This window comes from Aegilops tauschii, chromosome 4 (genome assembly GCF_002575655.3).
Source record: "Aegilops tauschii subsp. strangulata cultivar AL8/78 chromosome 4, Aet v6.0, whole genome shotgun sequence".
Classification (NCBI taxonomy): Eukaryota; Viridiplantae; Streptophyta; class Magnoliopsida; order Poales; family Poaceae; genus Aegilops; species Aegilops tauschii.
In genome coordinates, this window is record NC_053038.3 from 174,790,562 (window position 1) to 174,814,976 (window position 24,415).

The 24,415-nt window shown below is 47.8% G+C and overlaps 1 long non-coding RNA gene across 9 annotated transcripts; it reads left to right on the top strand.

Moving 5' to 3' along the window:
* Positions 1-9,286: 9,286 nt before the first annotated feature.
* On the top strand, positions 9,287-22,629 carry LOC109757393 (uncharacterized). 9 transcript variants are annotated; one of them, XR_012181687.1, is made up of 10 exons: positions 9,356-9,865; positions 10,261-10,317; positions 10,573-10,671; positions 10,874-11,025; positions 11,157-11,201; positions 13,311-13,394; positions 13,518-13,608; positions 13,954-14,050; positions 21,146-21,217; positions 22,252-22,629. It is a non-coding gene; the product is annotated as an uncharacterized lncRNA (long non-coding RNA). The 9 variants fall into 9 exon arrangements; XR_012181684.1 differs by having other exon boundaries at positions 9,603-9,865; positions 11,157-11,220; XR_012181686.1 differs by having other exon boundaries at positions 9,603-9,865; positions 10,261-10,306; positions 11,157-11,220.
* Positions 22,630-24,415: the final 1,786 nt, after the last annotated feature.

Sequence of the window (24,415 nt, forward strand, 5' to 3'; positions counted from 1 at the left end):
CTTGTGGACAACTTTTCCTTGCATGTTCAACTGCTATATGCATATATATATGGTTGCTCGCCGTTGAGGCGACCACGGAGCGCTCTGCTCGCGTCCCTCCGCGCGCGCTCTGCCAACGGTTGGGCGTGCGCACGATCACGTCGGGGGCCCCATATGTATGCGGTTGCGCCGCACGCGTTGCCATGCGATGCAGTTATGTGCGGCACGATGGAGTTACGCGCTGCAAATTAGAACTGCCATCAGGGCCTGCCGATATTCCTGGCCGTCCGGCTTCCCCTTTAATTTCGGCGGCCATTATAACATTAGTCTCTTCAACCTTTCGATCGCGCCCCACAACACAACAAGCACACCCACGACGACACATAGAGAGGGGATGTCCAGCGGCGCTCCAATGGAGTTCGGCAAGCATAGAGTGGGGACCCACGCGAGGGAGATGGATCTCTCGGTGGTGTACACCATCGACCCGGCCGTGGTGGACGACTACGTCAACAACGTTGAGCAGTTGCTTGCTGGAGACAAGTACAAGGTGGTCGGCATCGACCTCCAGTACAGTGCCGGTCATTCCAACATAGATCAGAAGGTTGCCGTCGCCCAGTTGTGCGTGCGCCATCATGTCCTCATCTACCACTACTGCATGGCCACAGAGCCTTGCGACCGTTTCAACAGGGTTGTCAACAGCACCGAATACAAGTTCGCCACGGTGGAAACCAAAGACGATGTAAATGCGCTCAGTGTTACGGGCTTGGCCTGCAAGAACCTTGTCGAAATTCGTGACCACTACAGGGTTTGGGGCAGCACGAAGAAGGACTCTCTGGTCGAACTCGCCTCGGCCATCATCGAACCCTACTACGAAAAGATGAAGCGGGATGCCCAGAGAACAAGCCCCCTATCCTGGCACAGGGCCTGGATGCGGCAACTGGATGAACCTCACCTCAGGTTCGCGTCCAAGAGCGTGTACACATGCTACGAGATGCACAGGCGGATCGTTGACATGAGGAAGTGCCTCGTTACCCAAATCGACGAGCCCGGATCGAGCCACAAGCAGAGCAAGCGTCACAAGAAGTAGATGATGATCAGATGATCGTTTATGCTAGTTAATCATGCATGTAATATATAGTTTACTTTATTGGTGTGTGGAAATGTCATGTGTGTAGTAGCCACCTATGTAATTATGCATGTAATAGTTTACTTTGGTGTGTGCAAATGCCATGGTTGTAGTAGCCACCTATGTAAGTGGATGTTTAATTTGGTTATGCAAGCATGTCCTTATAAGTGTGTGTGTGTGTGTATGTTGTTGTTCTGTATGCAATCCCATCGCACAACACACACGTCTTGTTAAGTTGAACCGTTTCTGTTCTCTTGTGTTAACGCAAACAGTTCATCCGAGTGAACCGCATGCCGTATATCGCACACACCTTCATCTGGCTGACCGTTTCTTTTGTGTTGCCTAATCACAAACAGTTCATCCGAGTGAACCGTATGTTGTGCATCGCACACACCTTCATCTGGCTGCCTGTTTCATTTGTTCCTCCTCATCGAAAATGGTTAATTGAACTGAACCGTATGCCCTGAATCACACACGCAACTAAAATCTTAACCGTGGTTGATGCATCCTCCATCACAAATGTTTTGCATCTTTTTTGATGGGTTTTTACACCACCGTTTGCGATTATGGCATCGCACACAGTTTCGTCGAAGAGTCTTTGATCGTAGTGTCACGTTAGCAGCAACCTGCAGTAGTGTACGCTCCACCACCACCTTTCCACCATCAATCCACCAAAGCCGGAGTAGGGTTTTGCACCTTGCGGCGTCCCGAACCTGGGTAAAACTGCCCGCGTGATCTCTGCCGTGCTGCCACATGCTCGTCTGCTCTTTGTGCAACGCGACCTCCGCCTGCCGAACCAGCAAGGGGCCTCCTGGTCCCATAGGTGGCCGTGGTTTCCCGTGACAAAGTATGTGAGCTTTTTATGACTAATGTTGAGTCCATGGATTATACGCATTCTCACCCTTCCACCATTTCTAGCCTCTCTAGTGCCGCACAACTTTCACCGGTACCATACACCCACCATATACCTTCCTCAAAACAGCCACCATACCTACTTATTATGGCATTTCCATAGCCATTCTGAGATATATTGCCATGCAACTTTCCACCGTTCTGTTTATTATGACACGCTTCATCATTGTCATATTGCTTTGCATGATCATGTAGTTGACATAGTATTTGTGGCAAAGCCACCGTTCATAATTTTTTATACATGTCACTCTCGAGTCATTTCGCATTTCGGTACACCGTTGGAGGCATTCATATAGAGTCATATTTTGTTCCAAGTATTGAGTTGTAATTCTTGAGTTGTAAGTAAATAAAAGTGTGATGATCATCATTATTAGAGCATCGTCCCATGTGAGGAAAGCATGATGGAGACTATGATTCCCCCACAAGTCAGGATGAGACTCCGGACGAAAAATAAAAAAATAACAGAAAAAAGAGGTCAAAGAAGCCCACAAAAAAATGAGAGAAAAGAGAGAAGTGGCAATGTTACTATCCTTTATCCACACTTGTGCTTTAAAGTAGCACCATGATCTTCATGATAGAGAGTCTCCTATGTTTTCACTTTCATATACTAGTGGGAATTTTTCATTATAGAACTTGGCTTGTATATTCCAATGATGGGCTTCCTCAAATTGCCATAGGTATTCATGAGCAAGCAGGTTGGATGCACACCCACTTAGTTTCTTTTTGAGCTTTCATAAACTTATAGCTCTAGTGCATCCGTTGCATGGCAATCTCTACTCACTCACATTCATATCTATTGATGGGCATCTCCATACCCCGTTGATGTGATACTATCTCCTTGTCTTCTCCACAACCACCATATTCTATTCCACCTATCTATTGATGGTCATCTCCATGGCAAACGTTGCTTCATTTTAGGTGAATTGCACAAAAAGGTCCCATGAATTGAATCATCCATGTTGGTGAGTGGTTTCATCCCTTCTACGATGGTTTTGACTGTAGATATGGTTCCCATCATGAGGTATGTTCCTTTTTGGTCTGACCATTTGCCAAAGATCCTGCATGCTAACTCTGCCCTTGTGCTACTGTTTTGGCACTGCCATGATAAAGCAGTAATGTTATTATTTTGCACCTTAATCTAGTGGCACTATTAATTTGAGCCAATGTTTTGGCACTACTAGTGCCACATATTTATATATATATATATATATCAAAAGAGGGGGTTTCCTCCGATTTCATTAAAGAAACCCAACCATAGAGAACCATTATCCGACAACATATCAGTGTAAACGGGCAGTTATGCAACTACTACTAGAAAGGACTGAGTACTAGCAGGAGACAAGTTCACGACATAAGCTAGGAAGGTAGGGGGACGTGATACATCTCCAACATATCTATAATTTTTTATTGTTCCATGGTATTATATTATCTATTTTGGATGTTTATATGCATTATTATGCTATTTTATATTATTTTTGGGACTAACCTATTAACCTAGAGCCCAGTGCCAGTTTCTGTTTTTTCCTTGTTTTTGAGCTTCGCAGAAAAGGAATACCAAATGGAGTCCTAATGGAATAAAACTTCACGATGATTTTTCTTGGACCAGAAGACACCGAGGAGACTGGGAATTCAAGTCAGAAGAGTCACGAGGCGGCAAAAAGGGTGGAGGGCGTGCCTAAGGGGGTAGGGCACGCCCCCTACCTTGTGGGCCCCACATGACCCCCTGACCTATTTCTGCCTCATATATATTCACATATATTCCCAAACCACCAGAAGCATCCACGAAAACACTTTTCTATGCCCGTGAGTTCCCATCTTGGGGCCTTTCCGGCATCCTTCCGGAGGGGGATTCGATCACAGAGGGCATCTACATCAACCCTATTGCCCTTCCGATGAAGCGTGAGTAGTTTACCTCAGACCTACTGGTCCATAGCTAGTAGCTAGATGTCTTCTTCTCTCTGTATGATTCTCAATACCATGTTCTCCTCGATGCTCTTGGAGATCTATCCAATGTAATCTTCTTTTGCGGTGTGTTTGTCGAGGTCCGATGAATGTTGGAATTATGATCAACTTATCTATGAATATTATTTGAATCTTCTCTGAATTCTTATATGCATGATTTGATATCTTTGTATTTCTCTTCGAATTATCGGTTTTGTCGGCGTTCTGGGAACGGGGGTACCAGACTTGCCTGCCTGCGGCCCATGACATGGCTACATCGACGGCCTGGTACGTCCCAGCTTCAGCATCAACAACTCAAGACCCACGCGAGGGGCAAGCCTCGCAAGGCGGACGACACCAAGACCTCCACGAGGGGCGGCCTCCCCAGGCTGGCTCCCGAGGAGCGGAGATTTCTATGCAAGCCTCACCTCGCGAGATCCAGATGACGTGAGCCATGACGACCAAGGACAGGTGGGCGCCAGCGGGCGCAGTGTACTAGTTTCCTCTTTGGTGCTAAGGAGGCAAGCGCGGGCGCGGAATCCCGAGGAATCAGCCAAAGGTTTCCATTCCCTTGCAACAAGACCAAGACCGCCAGGACGGCAGGATGGAGGTCATCGCCGAGCCCACCATGGCATCACGGCCAGAGGCTTTTGCAGGCAAAGACTGCTTTTGTTAGGATAGCATGTTCTAGCTGCCCCCCTTCGAATTTGGCTGTTGTGGGATCCCTTCCCGCCTTCATTTGGGAAGTGGACCAAGGCCACTATAAATAGGACTTAGCCACCACCATAGAAGGGATGGATCATCCAGATCATGCTCTCACCCACCAGCTCACTCGAGCCCAAGAACACCTCTTCTCCGGAGGTTGTTTTCCACTGTACTAGTTCATCCTCAGCCCCTCGAGGCCAATCCACCACAAAGCAGGAGTAGGGTATTACACCGCAAGGTGGCCTGAACCTGGGTAAACAGTTGTGTCTCTTTTCCATTCAGTTCGTCGAGCTAGGCCATGAGATTAGCGAGTAGGCAGACTGGGGAGGACGAGTTCTTTGCACGCACCCCAGACTTCAAACCTCTCAAGGGTCTGTGGAACCCGAATTCGACATTTGGCGCGCCAGGTAGGGGTGCGTCGGAGCCTCTCTTCCACTGGTTGACCCACCATCGCTCCATCGCTTCCATGGCTGACGCCCGTGGAGCTCGTGCTGAGCGTCGGGCCTCCCTTGCCGCCCGTGTCGCTCAGACAGCGCCGACGGGTGACGGCTGCCCTCGCCGTCCACCGTCTCCAGCGGCGAACGCCGCTACCGGCCCGGCGGGGCACGAGCAACAAGCTTCGTCGCTGCACCCCTCCATGCAGCGTGATGGACGCACCGCCACCCCATCGCTGATCCGGCTGGTTCGTCGTCTCATGCTCGTCGCGGGCCGGCGAATGCGCAGGCTGCATTGCTCATGGCGCGCGAGCTCCTGCGCTATCGCCCTGTTGACAACCTATACGAAGACTGGCTGGACCGCATCGGCGAGCTTGTCAGCGCCGCTGGGGGCTCTCCTGCACCGTCTATTTCGTGCCTCGCCCGCCGCCTGCTGCGGGTGACGTAGCCCATGGAGCACCTCCTCCACCACCCTATCGAGACGTCGCCCTCGGTCCGAGACGCGAGGCCCCGCGGCGCGACCCGCCACGCAGGGCACCCATGCGTGAAGAAGAAAGCTGCCGGGAGGTCCAGCGGCCGCAAGAAGATGCTCGTGCGCTCCCACCACTGCCATGTCAAGACTGTGCGCCGCCTGCGGTGGTGGCACCCGAGTGCCAAGATCAGACTCCACCTCCACGACGGGCTCCCGTGGCCACAGCGGGTTGTCGCGCCTTCACTCTAGAGCTTCGCAACGTCGTCTGTCCGGGGAAGTTCAAGCCCGACCTGCCTCCATGTTACGACGGCACCCTAGACCCTGCTGAGTTCCTGCAGCTCTACGAGCTGAGTAGCGAGGCGGCCACCAGCGACGAGAAGGGCATGGCAAACTGGTTTCCCATGCCCTCAAGGATGGTGCGCGCTCGTGGCTCCTGAACCTGCCCGTGGGATTGATCTCCTCCTGGGACGAGATGCGAGAGCGTTTCATCGCCAACTTCCAGGGCACCCGCGACCGGCCGCCGACTGCGGGTGACCTGCGACACATCAAGCAGCAGCCAGGGGAGACCTTGTAGAAGTATATCTAGCGCTTCAACAGCGTTCGCCTCAAGATTCCCAAGGTTTCAAACGAGGCCATCATCTCGGCATTCTCTGATGGCGTCCGCGATGTCAAGATGAAGGAGGAGCTCGCCATACACGAGGACCTATGCACGGCTCTGGAGATGTTCAACATGGCACCCAAGTGTGCGAGAGCTGAGGAGGGTTGCCTCTCCCTCCTGGAGCTCCCGAGGGCTGACCCAGAAGACAAGAAGGCCAAGGCCAAGGACGTGAAGTGCAAGGGACCGACTGTGCTTGCGGCTGAACCGGAGATGAAGTGCGGCTGTTACCACCCAGAGTCGTCCAAGGGCAGCCGCCCGTTCTACGTCTTCCACAACATGCACTGCCACAACACAAATGACTGCCAGGAGCTCAGGGCCATCCGCGACGGGCGCCTCGGTCGTCGCCACGAGCGCAACAATCGAGGCTATGGCCGCGGAGGAGGCCGAAGTGGAGGACGCTGGGACGGCCGCGACCTCCGCCAGGACTAGCGCGACCAGCCTCGTGAGGACCGCTGGCAGGGCCAGCCTCGCGAGGGCACTTGGAGGGAACAACCTCGTGAGGACCGTCCTCAGGCCAACGCTGGCCTCCCTCCGCTGCCACCACCACCAAGGAGGAACGCCGACCACCACCAGGAAGAGGGGGTTGGGGGCTTCCAGGAACCTCGTGCCATCGCCTGCATCCTAGGTGGCGTTCAGGCCCCAGCCTCTCACCGCATCTTCAAGTAGTTTGCACGTGAGGTGAACGCGGCCCTCCCCAAGCTCGAGGCTACACGTCCGCTCAGGTGGTCCAAGTGCGCCATCACCTTCAGCTCGTCCGACCAGCTCAAGTGCATGGCAACTGCCGGCACTCTCCCGATGCTCTGCTGGCCAACCATCAGTAACGTCCTCGTCACCAAGACTCTTATCGATGGTGGCGCGGGGCTCAACGTTCTTTCCATCGAGACATTCGACCGACTCTAGGTGCCCTACAACCAGCTACAGCCTACCAAGCCCTTCTCAGGAGTGACTGACGGCTCCACCACCCCGATAGGGCAGATTCACCTCCCTGTCACCTTCGGCAAGCGCAACAACTACCGCACTAACATCATCGACTCGATGTCGCCCACATCCGCCTTCCGTACAATGCCATCCTTGGGTATCCGGCCCTGGCCAAGTTCATTGCGGTGACTCATCATGGTTACGATGTCCACAAGATGCCAGGGAGCGGCAGCGTCATCACGGTCGTCTGCGAGGAGAAGGACGTAGTGTGCTCTCTCGAGCACGCCTACCAGGCTGCGGCAGTCGAGAACCCCGATGACGAAGGCACCGTCTACCCTCCTAAGGCAGTCCCCAAGAAGAAGCAGCTGCTCCACCAAGGACCTCAGGAGAGCAGAGTGTCCAGCGGCACCACGTCAGGCCCTGCGCGCGCCGAAGGGGCGCCTCTCTCCCTTGCATAGGAAGGCGCGCCCGGCGCCTCTCTTAGGCTGGGCTCGGGGGCTCTCCCCTAGAGGGCCTCTGACCTAGCCAACATCACGAGGGAGGCGCTCGGGCACCACATGGAGGCGTGCTTCAGCGCGCGCTTCCACAAGGAGGGCACGAGGCACGGTGTGAGAGGTGCTCAGGAGTTCATCACCAAGGCAACCGAGGAGCTTCAAGAGGCAAGAGCTATGCGCGACAATCGCCGCCCACCACCCGGCGTGGCTCCACTAGTAGAAAACAGGGCTTTGGTCCAGGCCTGGCCAGCCCATTAGTCCCCATTCAGTCACGAACCGGGACCCATGGGGGCATACGTCCCGATTCGTGAGCCCAGGGGGCCGGCCGGGCCTTGTGGAGCATTGGTCTCGGTTCGTCTGGACCCTTTTTTTCTCGGTTCCAGACACGAACCGGGACCAATGGGCCTCGCTCCTGGCCCACATCCATTGGTCCAGATTCGTGGCTGGAACCGGGACCAAAGGGTGACCTTTAGTCCCGGTTCCAGCCATGAACCGGGACCAATGAGGTGCCTATATATACCCCTCGCCCGAGAGCAGAGCACTCCACTGCTCTATTTTTTTCTGGCCGGCGAGGGGAGGGCTTTGTGGTGCTCTATCTCACCTCCTATGCACATGAGGTGTTCAATGAAATGCCCGAGCCACACTACTTAAGCTTTCTCCTCTCCAAACTCGAGCTCCAAGCTCCATTTTCCTCAAGATTTGTCTAGGTTTAGCGATCCGTCACGTCCCGTCCCCGTATTCACACCGTCGATCGCTCGCGCTGATCTCGTGGCCGGCACCACCTTGGCGAGCCTCTTGTTCTTATTTTCTTTCTAAAAGAAAAAAAATATTCTTACTTGTATGATTAGATAGATACTTGTCTAATTTTCTTACTTTTATTATTGCTTGTTATTATATAGTGCGATGGTTTTGGTATCCGCCCCCGTCGGCCCTCGTCTTGTCTATTATTCAGATGTGGTATATATTATCTTTAATAATTATTTGGTTCATTTGTTGTTTATAACAATTATGCTGACCAACGTGACATAGATTTTATTTAGCTAGGAGGTATGTGAACCAGAAATTCCAACCGACCATATTGTCGAGAGGTTAAATTTAGTGGAAGAAGAAAACAATTACTTGAAGGAAAAAATAAAAAAATTGAGGAGGAGAAGATGATATTGGAGTTGCATGTTGCGGATGTCGTCGACGATCACAAGATCAAGATGGATGCAATGCGCTTGAAGATTAGAAAGATTAGAAAATATGACATTCATACCGAGGCTTGGTATCATTATGCCGTTGGATCAATTGTTACCTTGGTTGCGATTATGATCGCATTTGGTGTTGCATTGAAATGTTTTATGTAGTTTCAATGTATGGTTTAATTAGATGCTCTGAAGAGCAGTATGTTGTTCAATGAGAACTATGTATGTACTTCGATTTTAATGTGATAATGAACTTTTATTAATTTGGTCACTTATCTATTCATGATGCTCTGTAATAATTTTTGACACACTTAATATAACATATAAACCCTCCTAGCCAACCCGCCCATATGAGGCACTTGCCATCGCTGTTGCTTCTGGTCTGCCCGATTCCCAATATTTGGCTGTGTTCGCTCGTTCTTTATCGTTCCTGTGGTATGTTTTGTTTTCTTCCCCTGGTCAGCCCCGCGTGCATCGCTTTTTGGAAGGCGAGGGAAAAGAAAAGGGGAAGTGGCAGCGAGAGAAAAGAAAATAGGAAGCCAGCCAAACCTAGCCCGCGCCTCCGCAACCCCTGCCGCCGCGGCCTCCTCCTCTTCTGCCGCCGCCGCCTCGGCCTCGTCTCCTTTCTTGCCCTCAGCGGCCACCAGCGACCTCCGAGCCCCCCTTCTCCACCTCGTCACTGTGGTCACCTAGCTTGAGCTCGAGCGAAGGAGCGACTCGGCAGGACGCCGGGGGGCAGGGGCAGCAGCCAGCCGCGCCTCGCCCCGTGCTCTGCAGGCGCCCATCGGCCTCGACCCGGCCGACGGCAGGAGGAGCTCGAGCCGAAGCCGAGGAGCGTGGCCTTGATCCGGACTTGACTGCCTACTGGAGCAGCTGGAGAGAAGTGGTGGATCCGACGGGGCTGGAATCCCTCATCACCGGGCGTGGAGGATGTATGACTCGCGAAGGAGGTAGCAGATTGAGCAAAATGGAGTGGCCTTTCCCATCCGGTGGCCTACGCGTGTTGTGACTGGCTGCACTCCACTCCTTTCTCCCCTTGGTGAGTACTCCTCGCTCTGAAAATTAGTTTTAATCTGATAGTAATTTGTTTCTTGTTCTATAGTATAGTGGCATGTGGATGATGCTTCATAGGAGGAGGCTACAGAGAGCATCGACGGCTTCTTAGTAATTTGCAGGAGTCTACTATGGTCATGGCTTTTTTTTTAGAAAACTAAATCTGCACCATGCCATTATGATTCTTGATGAGCATGCTTTCGACATCCCTCACCCTCTCAGGTTTTTATATTTCCAGCTCGAGCCAGCTTGTGGGCTTGCATATCCTATATTCAGAGCTTGTGCATGACGATTCGCTTAATCAATTTCTTTGATTTTTTTGGCCGAGTTTAATGTAGTATCTTCCACGTGCTTACATGATGGCTCCTTTTATCCTTGAAGGCATTGGGAGTTCTTGAAGGGAGATGATGAAAATGGTGTATGAAACGTAATGCAAAAGTGTGTGTTTCTGGGCATTATTGCCTTTGACTGAAGTTTTGTGTTGTCATATTCAAAACTGTAGTGCTTTGCTTGTAGTATCTTAAAGGGAGCAATATTTTGGTACTTATTTTCCGATGATCTAAAAAAAAATTTGCACTACCAACCTGAATTTGATACCACTGGTTTTTTATGTAGAAATTATATTTCTTTGCCTAGAACCTATGATTTATGGCTGATGTAAATTTCGCCTTTGTACGTGCTTGTCAACTTTAGGTGGATAGCTTAATATGAGGGGAGGCACATAGGTTTGCTAATTCTGTTTCTGGGCTGGCCTATGAGATGGAGACCAAAGCAAACTTCAGCAGGTTTCAGGTGCACATCCTCTTTCCCTTGGGTTTGTCTCCCTAGCTAATCTGGAGCATTGTACATATTGGTAGATATAGTTAGTTATTATTTTCTAGCTGTTATGATAGTCAGAGCACATAAATGCTTGGTCTTACTTCAGTTAGTGGCTGACATTCTAATTTGTGAAATTATACCTGAAGAAAGTGTGTCTTCTTATTGTTTTGCGCAGATACCAAATTAACTAGGTTTACGCAAATAAGCTTCTTCATTGTTTCCCTTCTGGGGAAAAGTTGTGGTCATGTTAGTTGGTTGGTTGGCATGCATCTGCAATAACTGCGTGGTGAAGCACTGGTCCTAATATGTCATGGGTTTCAGTGGCACGTAAGTAGGATCTACTCATTGTTCCATTGACTGCCCTCCGGTGAATTTTTACCCATTTCCCTCTTTGATGCTTTTGCGTCCATATGTCTAACTTGGTCTTCTTTCAACATTTCTCATGGTTTATGTGGCAGCGTGGTTGGCTGATGGCTTATAGCTTTCTGTATCATCTATCAAATGTGCGTGCTATGATATTCTGTAAGGCTAGGATCATTTCTTGCCTTCATAATGTGTTAAATTAATTATCATAGTTATATGGTGAATCTCGACAATCCCCCAAGGACCAGGCCATAGCTTATGGTCCCTGTTTGGGTTTATTTTGTTGCAAAATGTATTTTTGGAAAAATGTTATTAAGTTATCGCTTTCTCCGCCTACCTCCCTTACATCCTAAGGCTTCATACCTTTCTCATTTTAGTTGTCTTTTCGAGATCGCCATTACATCCTTGATGAACTATACATGTGCGACACAAGGCATATCAGACATGACTGTTTCATGACCAAGATCGACCAGAACTGGCATAAAAGAAATCATTCACACAATCAAGTTTGATAATTGAAATTTTTTGTAGCTTGCTAATGTCGTCGATATAAGCCATCTTTTATGTTGTACTGGTGGACAAAGAAGTATAACAAGTTCATATATTTTATATATTGTATTATACAGTAGAGTGCGGGATGTATGATCTGTATGAAACTAACATCATATATTGCCTTCATATTATCACTTAGTACATCCCCAGTTAATGTAATTCATTTTTTTTCATTTGAGTGAGAAGTTGATGGTGCAATTTTTCATTGTTTTTCGTTATCATGTTTGAATTTATTAAAGGTTTCTTAGCATTAGTTTCTTCTTGCATGCAGTTTTCGTCACTGGGTCACCTGATGGGTAATGGGTGAGTGAGTCTGCATGCTTGTTATCAGCTCGTAAAGCGGATGATGGCGTTGATAGTTTGGCCATTGTGGAGGATATTAGGTGCTCAATCAAACATATAAACCCTTCTAGAGTACCCGCATAACCGAGGCAACTGCGACCGCTAGCGATTTTGGGTCGCTCGATCTACCTACGTGTAAAGTTTTTTGTACTTTTCATCTGCCTGGCAAACATTCGGCCGCCAATTCTGCCTCACGCAACCTAGTTTCAGTTTTGGAAATGACGGCTGGGCCATCCTCCGTCGCGGGACCGGCTATCCAGTGCGTGTTGCGTGGGCTCGTTCGGGTGGGTGTTCGATGTGTGTTGCGGTAAAAAGGTGGGTGGGCTGTGATCGTGGTGGACTGGAGCGCTTGTCGGTCACAGCATGGGGTGGAGAGCCAGGACCAATCCTCTCGTCGAAACCTAGCGCACTCGGGCCAATCCTCTCCATGCTCGAGCCCCTCTTCTCTTTCGGCGCCGTCTTGCCTCCCCTGATCTCTCCCATCCACCATCGCGAGCGGGGCGGCCGTGAGAGATCATCAGCGGCGACGAGAGAGCTGGCGGAAGAAGGGGCCAGGTCAAGGCGGGTGTTGGAGACCGAAGGGGTCTGGTGGGCGTGGTGGCAGGGCTGCAGCGGCCTGTGGGGCGTCGACCAGACTAGCAGCGACCCCGAAGGAGGGGAAGGGCCCGACAGGCGCGTCCAGGGAGGACAGGCTTGGGGGCCTCGTGGATTGGGGAGATAGCGGCCACCGGGTTTCTCCAATCGATCTGCGATCTGGACAGGGCCACGACAATGCAGGTGAGGGGCGTAGGCGAGCGACCCTATGCAGACGCGCGTTGACAGGTAGAAGGCGTAACACTCCTCCCACCTTTGCTTCTCCCCTCCTCCCCTTTGCTTCCCACTCCTTTCCGATCTAGCCTGCCCACCTACGTCCGCATCGTTTTTCTCTAAGTTTTTACTGCTTGATTCTCTGGTTCTCTGATGATCTTATTTTGATTCCTCAACTTTTAGTTACTTGTGGAGACTATAAGAAGAATTTTGAGGAAGAGTTTGATCAAGAAGACCAATGTGAATTATATCTCTCTTGAACAGAGTCACGCCTGTTCCTGCATTTTTGGATTTTTCTGTGTAGTAGATCACATGGCATGATTTTGTACTCCTCTTACCCACTGAGCAAAGCTACATTTGTAAATGAAGGTCTTAGAAGTTTTCGTTTTTACCTTTTGGTCTGATAGATCAGTGCATGGTGTTGGTCATGTGAACAGAGGTTGTCCGTTCTCCTTCTGATAGATTGGTACATGGAATTATTATGTACAGATGACCCTTCCAAGATGAATATTTGAGTGCTCTTCTTGTTTGAAATTTTTTGTTCACAGGAGTAGGCTGACACCCGCAGTTGTTTGGCATCAAATTCAGAAAATACACATCCTAAGATTGAAGCAATGCAACCTGAACCAAAGGTTTGTACGCCCACCATTATTAATATTCCATACTATTTGTGTTCTTCAGATCCCAATAATTCATTCGGTCTTGCTTTTGACATAAAACACAAGTATTAGCTTTGAGCCCCTTCTCCACCACAGGCAAAGAGAAGACGAGGTCGAACCCCAACACCGGAAGGTATCTTGGCACCAAACCATCGCGAGGAGAAGGGGATGTGTTGTTGTGCATGAGGTGTTAATAAACTTTCACATTCTTTGTTCTGGTAGATTTGGTGTGTTGGGTTCCATGTATGTTGTATTTATTTTCCTTAGATTGCTCTGGTGTTTTGGTGGAAATTGATCAGGGAGGGCCTAGGATTTTGTCAAGTTTTTTGTCAGGTTATTCGATGTATAGGACTGTGCTTCTATGTGTCGTTTCCTTCAATCTATCATTGCAACAGAAGATGAAGGGTGTCTTCATGATCAGTAGACCAGTGTGTGATACCGCCTGTTGTAGTTCTATTGCTATGTATACATGGGCAATAAATGCAAGTATTGTTGTTTTGATGATGTCTGAGTGTATCTTGTGTATGTGCAGATAAGCAGCCCTGTTCAGAAGTGCTTTATAGAGGTCCTGTAAGCTTTCTAGACATACATGTTGTTTCCAGTCTCTCTCGGCTTCCCCAATCCTAGAGGTAATAACATGATTTCTTTATGTTTGCCCAAATTAAGAAGTGAACTTTTGCTGCATATTTGCTTGATGTGTGTCCTGTAAACTCTAAGCTTTCTAGGCGTACATGTGCATGTGTATTTGTTACCACTATGAATTCTAAATGTTGTTTGCCGGAATTCAGAATTGAATTTTTGCTATATATTTGCTCGCTGCGAGTCCTATAAATTCTAAGCTTTCTAGGCATGCATGTACACATGTATTTGTTAGGTAATAATATGATTTCTTTATGTTGTTTGCCAAAATTCAGAACTGAACTTTTGCTGTATATTTGCTTGATGTGTGTGCTGTAAACTGTAAGATTCTAGGCGTACATGTACCCATGTATTTGTTAAACTAATAACCTAATTACTGCACATACCATTTAAACAAACGGTAGCCCCTTGTTCTATGGAACACCTATTTTATTGCCAAGCAAGCCCCGTTTTTTTGCGGTTGCAGCCACCTGATCACTAACCTGAATGAGTAGACATTATTTATGGACATGCCTCCTTTCATGTCTCCACAGATGCAATTTTTGTTTCAAGCAGCCGTAAGGTAGCTTTTAAGATTGTTCCAAAAAACGGGTACTTTTTTAGATTAAAGGCCTCAGGGATAGGCAAGAACTTTAAGAAATCTCACCCTAGACTTACTACATCTTTTGCATATGAGTGTTTCTTCCGATTTAAGGATTGGGAGGGGAATGCATTTTCCAATGCCTCAATTTTGGTTACTTGTGGAGAGTGGAAGAAGAATTTTGAGGAAGAGTGTGATCAAGAAGCCCAAGAGTGTGATCAAGAATATTGAGGAAGAATTATCTCTCTCCTGAATACAGTCATGCTTGTTCCTGCATTTTGATGTTTGATTATTTTTGTGTAATAGAGAACATGACATGATTTTGCACTCTTACCCACTGAGCAAAGCTACACTATAAATGAAGGTCTCAAAAGTGTTTGTTTTTACCTTTTTGTTTGATAGATCAATACATGGTGTTGTTCATGTGAACAGAGGTTGTTCTTCAGGCCTCTATATGAGCTAGCTGTAATAATAATTTCCGTGGGATGTGATGATTCATTTTTATCTTCGATATGGTTGTTTTCATCATAATAAAATATATGGAAATCTTGGCTTGCGGATTAATGTAGCTTCAGATGCTTTGTTCTGGGAAGGTGGTAGAAATCAGTGGTAGAAATCAGGTACTTAAGCTTCTGTTCTTTATTAACTTTGAGGCATAAATTCAAATGATTAGTATATGCATAGCAGTTTAATGCAAGTGACAGTTGTGCTAAAGTAGAATCCAAGATCGAGGAAGGTGTCGAGGGGAGTGTCATGAATATGCAACTTGTATTACTAGGAGGCCAAAGCCACCATATATATGATGTACATGAGGATGCCAAAAGGCAAGAATACAAAAGGCCAAAGGCCATCATCAATATAACTCTAACACCCCCCCTCAAACTCATGGTGGCTCGACAACACTGAGTTTGGAGAGGTGAAATCTATGTTGTGCTCTAGTCTGTGCCTTCGTGAAGAAGTCCGCTAGCTGTAACTCGGAAGGCACATACTGAAGAGCAATAACATGATCCTGCACAGCAGCGGGCACATAATAAGCATCAACACCAATATGCTTGGTAAGCTCATGCTTCACAGGGTCCCGCGCAATACTGATAGCATCTGTACTGTCGGACAAGAGGGTGGTAGGTGTAGTAACAGAAACACCAAAATCCTCCAGTAGCCATCGTAACCAAGTCACCTCTGCCGTCAGAAGAGCCATAGCTCTCAACTCGGCCTCTGCACTCGAACGAGAAACTGCAATTTGTTTCTTCGTCTTCCAGGCAATGAGAGAACCACCAAGAAAAACACAGTAAGCAGAAAGTGAACGGCGATCCGAAGGATCACTGGCCCACGTAGCATCTGAATAGGCCTGGAGCTGTAACGAGCTGGAACGAGGAAAAAAGAGACGATGAGAGATCGTGCCACGAAGATATCGTAGAACACGAAGAAGGTGACTAGTGAACTGAAGTGGGAGCGGAAACAAACTGGCTCAGAATATGGACAGGATAGGAGATATCCGGACGAGTGACAGCAAGATAGACAAGACTCCCAACAAGATGACGATAACGCGTCGGATCAGACAAGAGCTCACCATCAGAAGCACGGAGGTTAATATTGAGCTCCATAGGAGTCTCAGCAGTGCGCTCGTCACTAAGAACCGCACGAGCAAGAAGATCCTGGATATACTTTTCTTGAGAAATAGAAAAGCCATCAGAGGAGGAGGAAACCTCAATCCCAAGAAAGTAACGAAGGGGACCAAGATCAGACATAAGAAACTGCTCACTAAGACGGGCCTTGACAAAGGCAATGTACTCAGAATCATCGCCAGTGATGATCATGTCATCAACATATAGAAGAAGAAGAGTGCGACCACGAGCAGAAAGGTGGACAAACAACGCTGGATCATGAGCACTGGGCGAAAAACCAGCAGTGACCACAGAGGCAAAACACTCAAACCAAGCGCGGGGGGCTTGCTTAAGGCCATATAAAGAGCGACGAAGACGGCAAACCATGCCATCAGGAACTGAATACCCAGGTGGTGGCTGCATATAAACTTCCTCACGCAACTCACCATTAAGAAAGGCATTCTTAACATCAAGCTGAGACACGGACCAGTGGCGAACAGAGGCCACAGGGAGAAGTGTGCGGACAGTGGTCATATGGGCCACAGGAGCAAAAGTCTCATCGTAATCACGACCATGCTCCTGCTGAAAGCCACGAGCCACAAGACGAGCTTTATAACGCTCAAGAGAACCATCAGAGCGAGTCTTAATCTTATAGACCCACTTACAAGTGATGGGTCGAACACGGGGGGTGGGGGGTGGGGGGTGGGGGGAAGAGAAACCAGGTCCCACGTGCCGTTGCGCTCAAGGGCAGCAATCTCCCTGCCATCGCGAACTGCCATTCAGGATGAACAATAGCATCTCGATAAGAAGTCGGCTCAAGAACGGTCGAGAGACCATAACGAGAAGGAGAATATCGGTCAGGGGGCGGACAAGGCCGAGAACGAAGACCATAAGTCGGGTGAGAGGAGGAAGACGACACACCAGAAGTAGAGGGCACATCGGTAGACTCATTCACAACACGTGAACGACGAGTATAATGGAAAGGAAAGGACGGAAGAGGTGGAATCACTGGAGGTGGAGACGGGGAATGTATCGGTGATGAAGGTGGAGAAGGGGAAGCTATTGGCGATGAAGGTGGAGAATCATGCGACGAGTGAGTAGAAGAAACCGTAGGAGAGGACGGTGTCGGATCTGCAACAGCAGGATGAGGAGTAGGAATACTGGGCACAGAGGGAGGTGTATCTGAGAAAGTAAGAAAAGAGATGTCCTCCATAGAAAAAGCCGAGGAGGATGGACGCGGGTAGAAGGGATGAGATTCATCAAAGGTCACATCCCGGGAAATACGCATCCGGCGACCGACATGATCCCAACACCGATAGCCCTTATGCTCATCACTGTATCCAAGAAAGACACACTCAACAAACTAAGCGGTCAGTTTGGTGCGTTCACGAGGGGCAAGCAAAACATAGCAGACACAACCAAACAAACGGAGCGCCGAATAATCAGGAGAACGACCAGAAAGACGCTCGAGAGGAATACCACCTTGTAGAGCAGCAGATGGCTGAATGTTGATGAGATAGGTGGAAGTAGTAACAGCCTCAGCCCAGAAGTGAGGCGGAAGAGAGGCGGCGATCATCATCGCACGCGCCGTCTCAAGAAGGTGACGATGCTTGCGCTCAGCCACGCCATTCTGAGCATGAGCACCAGGGCAAGAGAACTGAGCAAGAGTACCCTGCTCAGCAAGAAATCCTCGCAGCGCATGGGAGATATACTCACCAGCTGAATCTGCGCGAAAAACACGAATAGGAGTGAAAAATTGGGTATGAACCATGGCAACAAATTTTTTGTATATAGATAAGACCTCACTACGAGAAGACATGAAATAGATCCAAGTGTACCGAGAAAAGTCATCTATAAAGATAATATAGTAGCGATGACCCCCTTTCGAAGCAAAGGGAGCCGGACCCCAAATATCAGAGTGAACGAGATCAAAAGGACGCTTGGACACTGACTCGCTATGAGGATACGGTAGCTGAATCTGCTTACCAAGCCGACAACCCATACAATCCAACGAAGCGTTACCAGAGACAGACCCCAGAACACCACGATGAACTAGAGACGAGAGACGAGAACCACATAAATGGCCAAGACGATGATGCCACTGCTGAAAAGAGCTGGTAGATGCAACAACAGGGGTTGCGAGATTGGCAGAGGTGGCAGCGGAGGGAAGATGAAGCCAGTCAAGCTCCCAGAGACCATCAGAACGTCGAGGGCCAGCACCAAGTAGAGCGGCCGTGCGACGATCCTGAACAGAACATGAATCAAAGTCGAGAATGACCCTACAACTAGAGTCAACAATCTGACCACCAGATATGAGCTTCATGGTAAGTCGAGGAACATGAGCGACAGAGGGAACATGAAATGAAGAAGTGCTAAGAGTGCCTCGACTAGCTACAGGGAGGGGAGTGCCATCAGCCGTAAGAACACGAACAGGAGACTCGACAGGTCGAACAGAGGTCAAAGTGGAAGAATCATAAGTCATATGAAAGGATGCTCCAGTATCAAGAATCCATGGGGATGTACCTGGAAGAGTAGATGGTGGTTTCTCAGTGCCAGAAGAGTCAGCCACGGAAACTGCAGAACCTGTCGATGAAGAATCCCAAGCATCAAGCAGGCATCGCAGCTGCGCAACCTCACGCGCAGACATGGACACGGCGGGAGAGGTAGAAACACATGTCGACGATGAGCAATCGCCACCTCCTGTGGAAGCCGCGTGGAGAGTCGGCTGAGAGTAGAAAGTCAACGTAGAGCGGTCACCGTCGCGTGCGGAAGCCGCGAGAGGAGTCGACATAGAGCGCTCACCACCACGTGCAGAAGCCGCGGGAGCAGTCGACATAGGGCGAGAATCACCAGTTGCAGAAATCGTGGGAAGAGTCGCTGAAGAACGACTAACACCATGCAGAGAAGCAGCTACAAGAGGCGCTGCAGTTGTCGAAGGAGTCAATATAGAGCGACCAGCAGCACTGATGGAAGTCACAAAAGGTGTCGGAGTAGAGCGACAACCACCACCTCCAAACGGGTGAGTACCAAGCACCGAGGAAAGACGCATTTGTGAGACGGGATCAATGTACGAAATACCGTCGAAAAACATGGGGCAGCGTGGGAGAGGGGTACCCGACGAACACATTGTATCACCTTTTTTCTCTCTCTCTTTTTTTTTTTGCAACCACAGACTTCAAGCCAGGCAAACAGAAGCAGACCAACTGGCAGAGTAGCCGTCCGCTCACCAGCAGCCCAAAGCAATTCACGGGCCGTGCAGGGAGTAGTCCGTACGCGCACACACACAACACACAGGTAGGTGGATCGATTCAGCCCCTGTAGTTAACACACGCAGGTGTGAGAAGTGGCCGGCGGCCGATCTAGCATGGCTGATCTGAGGCGTAACCGGCCGGACGTGGACGCGGATGGCACCTGGAACCGGTGGCCGGCCGACGCGGCCGATTTTGGGCGGGGACCCGAGCTGCTCGATCTGGAAAGGCAGGCAGCAGATCGCGAAGCGGACGGGATGGGTGGGCAGCTTCGTCCAGGCACTGGAGATGGCGGAATCCAGCGGTCGGCGGCAGAGATCGGCTGCTGGCCTGCAGCGGCGGATGCAGACAACCCCCTGGCCAGGGCGTGCACCTGCTGCGGGAGAAAAAGACGCACGGTGCGAGGCCTCCAAATCGAGACACCCGCGAACACGAGGTTGACGAGGGCACCGCCGGGATTGGACGAGACGGGGTGGGTGGGAGAAGAGGCGCCTGTGGTAGCAGACGACGTGGAGCAGCACAGCCGGGAAAAGGAAAACACGGCGGCGCGATTGGATCTGAGCACGAGTTGCGACGTGCGAAAGAAAAACCTAGAGCTTTAATACCATGTCATGAATATGCAACTTGTATTACTAGGAGGCCAAAGCCACCATGTATATGATGTACATGAGGATGCCAAAAGGCAAGAATACAAAAGGCCAAAGGCCATCATCAATATAACTCTAACAGGGAGCACACCAAATTCTATCAAAGTAATTATCAACAATGCTATTCTGAATTATAGTGGCAGTTGGTCAATATCATGAACTTTTGCACTATGATTTGTTTTATTATTATTATATACTGTGTGGAACAACTTCACGGGACAAAGAAGCCTAATACTCCTCATGGACGAGGTTGATAGTATATATGGTGGTGGAATGTGACAAATGTGACCGGTAATACTTTGACTGCATCTCAATGCTTCTGTAGTGGGAGCATTTCAGTGTACATAATGCTTCATGGGATATGTAAATTTTTATTGTCTAAAAATATGAATGCCCATGATCTCTGCCTGATCTAGTTTTAACCATCAATCTGATATTTTATTTGCACAAAGGATGAATTTTCTGGCAGCGTGGAGAGCCTATATATTGATGACCAGCTGCCTTAAATTTACTTGTGAGCAATTCATATATAATGATCTGCCATTTGTTTTCTTCTAGACCAAGATTGATTAGCTTGCATTTAAGTACCATTTCGAGGTTTCGTCGATAATGTTATTCATCGTCAGTGTTTCAGTTTCATTAGTCCTCACATGAACATGTTGATTTCTAATTTCTCTGCACATAAATATGCAAGACATATTTGTACCATTTCCCTGTAGTTAAGCAGAACAGGGCAGGGCTCACATTTACTTCTTTCTAACGTAATGAGTCTGCTATTACCTGCTGATACTTGACATTAGTGATCAGCTTGACGCAAGCTTTTGATCAGCTTGACGCAACCTTTTGTGTCGATTACTTTCTGTTTTTTTATAAACATCATTATTTTTTTATTTTTTCTATTGTGTTTTTTTGCTTCCTTTTTCTGTCAAACTCTCATGTGGTACTGTTTGTCGAGCATTGATATTGTTTCACGTACAATTCATTATTGTTTGCTCATTTAAATTAGATGTTCAAAAATATGATAAATGTGGGGCCTTGGTGCTAGATGAGACACTGACATGTACTACAGAAAAGAAAAGTAAGCTCCCGTTATCATTCACTTGCCCTATTTATCCTAAAGCTGTATAGTTAGTTCCAGTTCTGTTTATATGCTGGTTAGTTACACTATATGATATAGCTAGCTATGTAGTTTTCTTTATGAAGTCGGTGTAAATAAGCTACCGCAAGCTACCTTCGTAGCTTTCTTTTGATGTAAGTTGATGCTTTTAGTCTATCGTGCTTCCTATTATCCGGCTTGATATGCCTGAGCCAGTTATGTATAAAGACACCATCTAAGTATCTCCTTGCATTGGTATGCCTGAACCATAGTGTTATCAGGATCGATAAAATATGCCATCTAAGTATAATGGTTTTAAATTTTAATGCTTGGTTTGCTTTGGCTACTTGCACCAGTTGCACAAGTAGCCTCTGTTTTTATTCCACATCCCCAAGGACAATATATTTTGACCTTCTATCTTTGTTCAAGTGTAATATCTCAGATCGAAAGACACAACCTTATTTTGAATGGTAACTAATTGGATCCGACCACGAGTGAGCCAAGGGATCGTTGTACTCCCTCGCTGTCTTTCCCAGTTTCAGTCACTGCGAGAGCAAGTATACTATGTTTTGGAAGCAAAGAGAAGATATCTCGATGCGAAATGCTTCAACCATCAGGTTTTAATGTTAGCCATTATTAGGTTTATGAAAAAGTATATCACTGCTACCATGCTTCTATTCTACATTTTTTTTGTCATAGGATGCATGTGACATCATTAGTATTAAGTATGAGGTAGGGGTTTTAAGCCTTTAGGTAGATCTCAAGGTCTCATTGAGTTTTATGGATGGTACTGCCATCAGAGGGGAGGGTCTGATTGTTGGAAGCTATCAGTGAAAGAGAGCGAACATTTAATAGAGATGCCCGTGCGATGGTATTAATCTGACCATGTTTATGTATATGGGTGGCGTTTTTTCCATAAAATTTGTCCGTTTGCAATTTATCTTTTGCCGAGGCAAAAGAAATGGTGTGTGTGGGAGAACTAATATATTTTAGGGCAATGGCTTAATTGCACACAGGAAAAAAGATTTGGAATGTATATGGCAAAATGAAGGACAACAATATCAAAACCTGGTCTACAGGAACCAAACACACCTACGATGAAGAGTTGTTTAGACAATGAAATCATGGTCAATATTGATGGAACATGCAGTGATGGCTCTACCTAATATCACCGCCTTCATGTCTTTCCTGTTGGCAGCAGATACAAGACTCAGCCAGGGGTTAAGAGACCAGCTCTATCTATATGATGCATCTCTGCTAAAATAGTTTGCTTATAAAGCCAATGTAAGCTATCATCAAGTGATCTCATAACCTTCTTTTGAGCTATCATGCTACCATGTAATGAAATATATAACATTGTGTATCTATGTATCTATGAAATTGGCTTTAAATCACTCTTACGTTCATGGTTTCACTCTCGCTTTTTGCATCATGGGCGCAATGGGTCATCTAGCATGAACAAAGGACAAGCATATGCTTTCGCCTTCAAATGCACTTCCAAGGGACTACGCCTGATCGTCTACTCAATATAAGTTGCAAGAGCCCCTTGTTATATAACTTAGTATTAGTATAAATGTCTACCAAGACTTCTGTGTTTATCATCCTTTTGGATCTTATGTAATCCCCTTAGACCAACAACAATTAACTTAGTGCATCATTTTGGATCTTATGTAAAACAAACCATGACAATCCTGTGCGTATGACTATCGCTTGCTTGCTGCATACACTATCATGAGCTATGCTTTTCGAGCAGCAATATTTTAATGCACACTCTTTTAATACTTGGCTTGCACTCGGCCTTTGCGCCATTGGCGCAACGGGTCATCTAGTTATATATAATGCATGCAGATGAACCGGCAATGGATTTACGGTGACAGACACACCTCCGAGTACATTAAGGGCGTGCATAATTTTCTCGAAGTGGCTGAGGCAAACAAGCAAATGGTTTTATGTGTTGTCAATGCCCTATATGTAGGAATACGAAGTCTTACTCTGACCGCAAAATCCTTCACATCCGCCTGCTTTATAAGGGTTTCATGTCACACTATAATGTTTGGACCAAGCACGAAGAAATGTGGGTTATGATGGAAGACGTCGAAGAAAAGAGGGCGATGACAACTATGTGCCCCCTGAATATGGTGATGCTGCAACGGGGGAAGCTGAAGATCAAGAGGAACCAAACGATGTGCCCGATGATGATCTCCGCCGGGTCATTGTTGATGCAAGGACACAGTGCGAAAGTGAAAAGGAGAAGCTGAAATTCGATTGCATGTTAGAGGATCACAAAAAAGGGTTGTACCCCAATTGCAAAGATGGCAACACAAAGCTCGGTACCGTACTGAAATTGCTGCAGTGGAAGGCAGAGAATTCTGTGCCTGACAAAGGATTTGAGAAGCTACTGAAAATATTGAAGAAGCTTCCAAAAGATAACAAATTGCCCGACAGTACGTACGCAACAAAGAAGGTTGTATGCCCTTTAGGATTGGAGGTGCAGAAGATATATGCATGCCCTAATGACTGCATCCTCTACAGCGGTGAGGATTTGAACGCATGCCCGGTATGCGGTGCATTGCGGTATAAGATCAGACGAGATGACCCTGGTGATGTTGATGGCGAGCCCCCAAGGAAGAGGGTTCCTGCGAAGGTGATATGGTATGCTCCTATAATGCCACGGTTGAAACATCTGTTCAGAAACAAAGAGCATGCCAAGTTGATGCGATGGCACAGAGAGGACCGCAAGAAAGACGGGAAGTTGAGAGCACCCGCTGACGGGTCGCAGTGGAGAAAAATCGAGAAAAAGTACTGGGCTGAGTTTGCAGGTGACCCAAGAAACGTATGGTTTGGTTTAAGCGCGGATGGCATTAATCCTTTCAGGAAGCAGAGCAGCAATCATAACACCTGGCCCGTGACTCTATGTATGTATAACCTTCCTCCTTGGATGTGCATGAAGCGGAAGTTCATTTTGATGCCAATTCACATCCAGGGCCCTAAGCAACCCGACAACGACATTGATGTGTACTTAAGGCCATTAGTTGAAGAACTTTTATAGTCGTGGAATGGAAACAGTGTACGTATGTAGGATGAGCACAGACAGGAGGAATTTCACCTGCATGTGTTGCTGTTTGTAACCATTAATAATTGGCCTGCTCTCAGTAACCTTTCAGGACAGACAAACAAGGG